This window comes from Aplysia californica, unplaced genomic scaffold (assembly GCF_000002075.1).
Source record: "Aplysia californica isolate F4 #8 unplaced genomic scaffold, AplCal3.0 scaffold00360, whole genome shotgun sequence".
NCBI lineage: Eukaryota > Metazoa > Mollusca > Gastropoda > Aplysiida > Aplysiidae > Aplysia > Aplysia californica.
In genome coordinates, this window is record NW_004797630.1 from 332,068 (window position 1) to 339,567 (window position 7,500).

Consider the following 7,500-nt stretch of genomic DNA (forward strand, 5'->3'; position numbering starts at 1 on the left):
TAATGATAATAATAATGATAATAATAATAATTTTATTGTTATTATCATTTGTTACTATTACGCTGTACTCTGGCATCGTTTAGCTTGTAAATGTTTTCTGCAGGTCCCTCAGACAGAGACGTTTAGTGCTGTGTGTAATCAGTCCCAGGGTGACGGCCAGGGAACAAATAATATGCAGGCACAAAAAGGTGTTGCTGTCTCCACAAGGCAAGTCGTGCGAGAGGGGAAAACAGGCTTGACTTTTATCCTGGCCAGATTCTACACACCAAGTGTCGTCATGGCTACTGTAATGAAAATGCAATTAAGCGAGATTTGAGAAGGAAAAGAGAGCATAGGTCAGCTTCAAAGAAAGCTAGTCTTCTCTCTTCAACAACTAAATTTGTCTTTGCCAATGACTGCCTACTTTGTGGGACATCTACAAGAGACCAGAGAAAGAAAGGCGATATTTCTTTTTATCAAGTCTGCACATCGAGCTGTCAGGCTAACTTGGATCTGTTGTGTTTACAACGAGGCCCTGATGACAAGACGTGGGCTGAAACAATGAAAGGGCGCATTGGATATGCTCAGGATTTGCATGCCGCTGACGCAGTCTATCATCAGCAATGCAATATAAATTTCAGAACTGGAAGAAACATTCCATTGCGTTTTCAAGCACAGTGCTCAGAAGGGGAAAAAAGCAAGAAAGGACGGCCTGAAGACAAGGATCGACTCACAACCTTTTCCAAAGTAGTCCCTTTCCTGAAGGAGAATGACAACGAGCAGCTAACCGTGGGTGACTTGTGCCAGAAAAAGCGGGAGTATCTGGGAGGTGAAGAGCCTTACTCTAAAGAGAACATGAAAAAGAAGTTAATGAAAACTGTGGATAGTGGCATTGTCATCACAAACATTCAGGGCAGGGGTAGTGTTGTCACAATCTGGATGACTGCTGAAAGGATATTAGACCAATACTGGAAACAACAAAAAGAAAGTGAAATCTCAACAGAAAGGTTTAGGATCATACACACCGCCGCAAAACTAATCTTAGCAGACGTAAGGGATCTACACTACTCAAAAGAGTTTTACCCCTCTAGAGAAGTGGTCGGTGATCTTGAGGAAAATATAAATTATTTACCTGCTTCACTCGTTTTATTTCTACAGACTTTGATGAACAAAAAGAAGGAAACAAAATTAAAAACAGCTTCCATTGGTCAAGCTATGATGAAAGCAATGAGGCCAAATATTTTAATACCACCTCTTCAAATTGAACTTGGTGTGCAACTGCATCACCTTTATGGATCTCGGGCTCTAATTGGCTTATTGCACAGTCTTAGATTTTGTTCTTCTTATCACGAAGTTCAGGGCTTCGAACAGTGTGCAGCCTCCAGTCAAGGCACAGGTCTTTGTGGTGTAAGTTGTGACAGCGTTATACAGTTTATGGCAGAAAATGTTGATCACAACCTTAGAACACTGGAAGGTTTAGGAACCTTCCATGGGATTGGAAACATTGGAACAGCAACGCCAAATGAGAAGCTTTCCAGGCTGAGATAACAGTGTAAGTGCACTTCAAACATCCACCCATGGTCAGATCCCTGTCCATTTTTTCAGTTCCTCAAAGATTGACATCTCGTTAAAGTATGAAGAGCTTCTCCCGTTTCAGGTTTGAAGCTATCACCAAAAAAAACTAGACCTATTATGGAAAGTTTCATGGCCTCTACGAACATCGCGTATTGGTTCGTCTGGACTAATGCAAACAGTGTCAGAAGGAAGTTATCCTGGTCAGAGCACGATCACCTTCTTGCTTCTTTCCCTTGATCGACATGCAGCCCACAAACATGAGTTGTGTATATTCCACTTTCCACTTTGTATCAAACCTAGCATCCAAATACAAGGTCAAGCCTGTGCCCATATTTGATCAACCTCTTTGGTGGAAAGCTCAGCTTATTGTTGACAGTGAGCCTGCTGACAGTCACCTACGTTTAATAATATTACAACTGGGTGGGTTTCATACGCAGATGAGCTACCTAGGAACCATCGGTCATCTGATGACAGGGTCTGGACTGCCAGAGCTCCTCGAAGTGATATATGCTCCAGATGCCGTTGTGCATATGTTCTCAGGAAAGGCAGTCGCCACAGCTGTGAGGGGGTACCTTCTCGTTGATTCAGTATTGAACGCCCTACTAGCCTCCAGTACTTTCGACATCGCTCTCCCGTCAATTGTATCAGAAGAAACAGACTCAGCCACAACAGCACCTGGCAAAACGAGGAGATCTCTGCATCCGAAGGTAAGGAAATGGAAGAAGGAGACAACACATACTTTAAAAATCAGATGAAAGATAATATTGATGATTCAGATCTTTCATCTCGTCTTCGGCTTTTTAATCAGGTAGTGAAGAAAGAGGCATCCGCTGCCGTTGTAGCCTCAAGTCAAGAACTTGACTGTGTAGAAACAAAATTGCTGAAGCTAAATCAAAGCTTCTTACTAGTCGCACATCACGTCTTTGGCTTCAATATATGGAGATGCTGGATATACAGATGAGATTCGTCAAGGGTAAAAGAACAGGAAACTGGAACTTACATCTTCATTCCATGAGAGAAATGCTCCCTTATCTTGCTGCCTCTTGGCACTCTGTATGCTAAATCGGTGTACATTTACCTCCAGCATATGCAGACACTACAGGAACAACATCTATATTGAAGATGATCCGGTGCAATCGCAAATCAGACTGTCGGTCAAAGCGTAGCACGTGCAGAAAAAATGGACTTCAGTGTTCACTAGCTTGTGGAGAGTGCAAAGGAATCAGCTGCTTAAACCCTCCCTCTCCTGAGCCTCTTGCTGACTGTGACGATTAGATAGCAAACATTTCGCACGGAATGGACAATATTATAGTTATTTTCATGGATTCAGATGTATCTCATCAAGACCTTTCAAATGAGGTGCTACATGATGGTGTTTTGATACATTTTAGATTTGTCCATAATTAGTTGTCTGTGATGACGTCATTTTGCTTAATTTTACCACCTTCCGACATTACTATCATCCTCCTTTTAATAGGAGTTGTTTTAGAGTTTATAGTCAAACTATTGAACCTAAAATGAAAACTTCTGCAATTGAATTGAAGTTCGGGGTGTTTATGACATTTATGGACTCCTCTAGCAGTAGCTGAAACTCGAAACGCGAGAAGCCTTTAACGTCATCTATTCTCTGTACCAAACACTGGAACAGGCGGTAACGACACCAAGTGCCGGTTAAGAACCGGAACTCAATTTCGCCAGTGCAGCCCCGACATTAGTCTTCACCACGGACGTCATTGCCCAAGTACATTTTTTTATGACGGATTTGATCAGTCGTTTGGAATTTCACCTTCATTATATGAATAAGAAAATGCAATGGTAATGTTAAATATCGTGTTGCATTATTTTGTTTGATTGCTTTACAGTAAAACATCTCCATGGCCATTCTACAAAATAAATATTGGATTAAAACGATGGTTTTCTGACGATTAAAATGCAATCTAAAATGTGTGTTTATTTTCTCAAGCTGAATAAAGAATCCGATATTACTTAGGTAATTTGAATCATTTGTCAATTCAGTTTGAATTCGTGCGGGATTGACACGCTTATAATTTTGTTTGCCTGCTTTTTGTCCAACGCAATTGAGGGCTATGTCTGCTTAATCTATACTGAAATAATACATACATAGGCACATTTACTTGGAATAACTGTAGGACAGTCATTCGTCTGATTAACAGACACATCTTCCTATTGAAATAATACCAAATCTTAAACTAATATCTTAAGTCGTCATTTCCTGAAGCCGTTAAGCTGGTTAATAGTGTTTTTAAAAATTGTGTTCCCTGAGGATTAGGATTCAGTTTCAAAAATTAATTGAAAGCAGCTGTATCTTGGCTCCATTTCGAAGTGCCAATTCACGAGCGGTTTTTTAACGTGATCGTCAAAACATGATATCTTTAGCAACATCTCATATTATGTTTCTGAGCTTTTCCACATAATACAAATACAGAATAAATCTCCTATGTTATCTTCAAATTCGTATCTAGTAATACTCTTTTTAAAAACAAAATGAAGACATTGAAAAAGTAACAGAAAAAGTAACGCACTAGCGTCACACAATGAAGGATACACAGACTCACACACATACACACACATAAACACATACACACAGGCAGACAGACAGACACAAACACACACACACACACACACACACACACACACACACACACACACACACACACACACACCACACAGTCACTCACTCAGACAGACAGACACACAGACAGACAGACAGACAAACAGACAAGAGAGACAGACAGACAGACATGTTATAGAAACGTAAAGACAGAGACAGACAGATACAAAGACCAACAGAAATAAAGAATAATACATGTAGCCGGAAACTTGCAAAGAGAGGGAGAGCACAAAAAAGGATAATCACCTTTTTCCTTATCCATAGTAGGCCTACATGCCATCTTTTTTTCATGTGATATGCTTATCGTCATCGATTGAGCTGTGTAAGTATGAATATTTGCTTGAGCGTTACTGCTAATCTTAAGTGCGTAATATGAGGTTATACACATGTAAGCTGGGTAATGATGAAGGTACGTGTATTGAAAAGCGCCTAGAGCAGTATTTTACGGGAGTCAGCGCTACTATAGCCCTAGACGTTACCTGCATCATTAGTAGTTGTAGTAGTACGAGTAGCAGTAGTCTACTACTACTATTACTACTACTACTACTATTCATTACGACCATCACCATGTAGTAGTAGTGGTAGTAGTAGTAGTAGTAGTAGTAGTAGTAGTAGTAGTAGTAGTAGTAGTAGTAGTAGTAGTAGTAGTAGTAAAGTTGTTCCCGCATCCAATCCCGACAATGAGGATTGCCTTGTAACGTTAGTGAGACAACTTCCTGGGCCTTCGTCATATTGTGGTAGGGTGGCCAGTTCCTTTCCACGCCGCCTTTACTCACCAACTCGAAGTCAGGTACTCATTACTGCAGGGTGGGCAGGAGGGGACGGAAAAAAATTGTATCATTCTCCATTTAATTTTCAATTAAAACTCTTATCTATCGTAAGAGTGTCTTTGCATCGATTGAACTAAAACACATAGTCTGGGGACGAGTTGGCGCACAACTTTCATCGCAAGTGGCAGCTGTGTGAGTACGTTTTGAGGCTGATCTGTCTAAAAAAAACTGACTGTCTGTGGCCGTGTGGCCTAGGGCCGCTGTCGACAGGTTAAAGATATAAGGAAAACATAATATCAAGTTTGCCTTGGAAGAGTGGTCGTTTGTACAGGCGACCACTATGAAGAGGAGACCAAGTAGGTTTGATTGTACTTACTTCCTCACAGTCCTCAGGTGATGTAGCGCTGATTGAAGCTGATTGGACCTCAACGAATGGGCTGCTCCGTCATACACGGTGTCCCAGAACACAAGTTTGGGCTGGGCATCATGGACTCGTTTAGCAAAACACAAGTAAATAGAGTAGTTAAAGAACGAGAAACCTGTTGTAGTTTCCGTGACTGGGCTGCTAAATCTGAGAACAGAAATAGAAGGCGATGAGATCGTCATCATCATCATCATCATCATCATCATCATCATTGTAAACAGGAAGAAATATAAAAGTAAAAGGGTAGAGACTTGTAGAATTTCCAGAAAATTTTATAAAAGTTCAACGTTTCGCCCGATCAAGGGCTTCACCAGGAACATACAAAAAATAATGTTAGATCTAATGACTACAATAGCTATTGTCACCAAAGTGCACGCATCTACATCATCATCATCATCATCATCATCATCATCATCATCATCATCATCATCATCATCATCATTGTAGAAAAGCATAGTAAGGGTGGGAGGGGAGTGGTCAGATAACATACTTTTTTATGTTCTTCGAGAGCGCCTATAAATGTAAAGCAAAACAGCACTGTAGGCTATATAGAAACGAGCATAACAAAGGTATTAGTAAAGTCAGTCATCAGGTGGGCGGGCGAGATTCCCATTCAACGACTAGGAGGGGAACCACGGCTCTGCCTTCAATGATCAAGTCTTAAGGTAGCCAGCCGGAGAAGACAGGAAGGGGTTAGGGGACCGGACTCGTAATCGTGAGTTTGCGGGGCCGGGGGTTCAAGTCACGGGCCCGACGTTGTGTCCTTGGAAAAGGCACTTTACACGCATTTTCCTCACTTCATCCAGGTGGAAATGGGTACCCGGCCATAGACAGTGAAAGATCTTGTCAGTATGTTAGTGTTTTAGTGCCTATAAATGGCTGCTTGCACTGTATGCTTACCAGGAAGTTGAGTTTGTTTCAGAATGCTCTCAGGTCTGCTGGGGTAATAGTATAGATTGGGAAGCACATAGACCTTTCTGTTGAGCGGGGATTTGCGCTATAACGCTATCTATTATTAAGTGGAAATGGCTGCTATATTGACGTGCAGGTGAAGACGACTGACACTATTCGAAACATCATGATATGAGAGAGTTCAACTTTTGCCCGTTTCCACCGCCAACACCCACGTTGGAACCAGGCAGGTGAACAAAGTCCTGGGAAATACCCAAAGTACGTGAAGTCGTGAAGTCGTTCGCAAGAGGAAGGAACTTCGTCGAGAGGTGAAAACCCGTTGAACGGAGAACCGGGGATTAGAGTATTTTACAAAGTAGGGGAAACAATTCGTCCGGAAAACAGCGACAGCGCTAAGCGAATAACTCGTCTGGGTGGTATTGGTCATGGTATCGAGTGACGCGCAGGGACGCAGAACCCCTTTGAATTATACTAGCAAAAATAATTATCACAGCTAAAGACTGAATTCTTTTTCGGAATCAGCGTATCAAACTAAACATGGTGGCTTTCCTGTAAACTAATTTGGTGCAATATTTAAACTTTGTTTTTATACTTTTAATTTTGAATCTGTAACCTTGTATCAGGATCATCGACTGCGTTGTGCCTCTGACTTTAGCAAAGATAGTAAATAGCAAGATGGGCCACTCAGCCAAAGGAGTGTCCGCAGGAAGTATGCTCTTTTATTCAGATGGCGCTGCAGTCTGTTTTGAAGCTCTCTTTCGTTTTTCCAGAAGAAGAATAGGAATAGCACCTCCTTGCGTGCGCAGATCGACTGCTGTTCATCAGCAGTTCAGGTTCGTTCAATGCGGAGTTTTAGGTTATTTATATTTTAATGACCTCTCGCTTTTCATTCTAAAGTCAAATTAAACGAAGAAAACAATCACCCTTTCCTCCGGAAGAGGTTTTTTTGTCAGCGTAACCATTTTAAAAAAGCGTTCTTCCGAAATTCATTAAAAAACCTGCTAGTTTCACTTTGAGTTTTTAAAACTCAAGTAGGATAACTCTGTTCGCAAAAGGTGCGCTTTTGTGAAGAGGGCGCCACCGAATTTTGAGGACACTTTTTTAATTGGCTCAAAGAGAGAAGTGGCCCCTCCTGTTATGTAGACTCATTGACTTTAGTTAAAGCTTTCAAACTCTGCACCGTCACTGAACGGTGTACAGTATTGGAA

The 7,500-nt window shown here is 41.3% G+C and overlaps 1 protein-coding gene across 1 annotated transcript in view; it reads right to left on the minus strand.

Moving 5' to 3' along the window:
• Positions 1-7,500, minus strand: part of LOC101860427 — a 52,611-nt gene that overhangs the window by 6,339 nt on the left and 38,772 nt on the right. Inside the window, exon 2 of the mRNA XM_005103144.3 lies at positions 5,333-5,527. The gene's annotated coding sequence lies outside the window, so the exon portion shown is untranslated. The remainder of the gene's footprint in view (positions 1-5,332; positions 5,528-7,500) is intronic.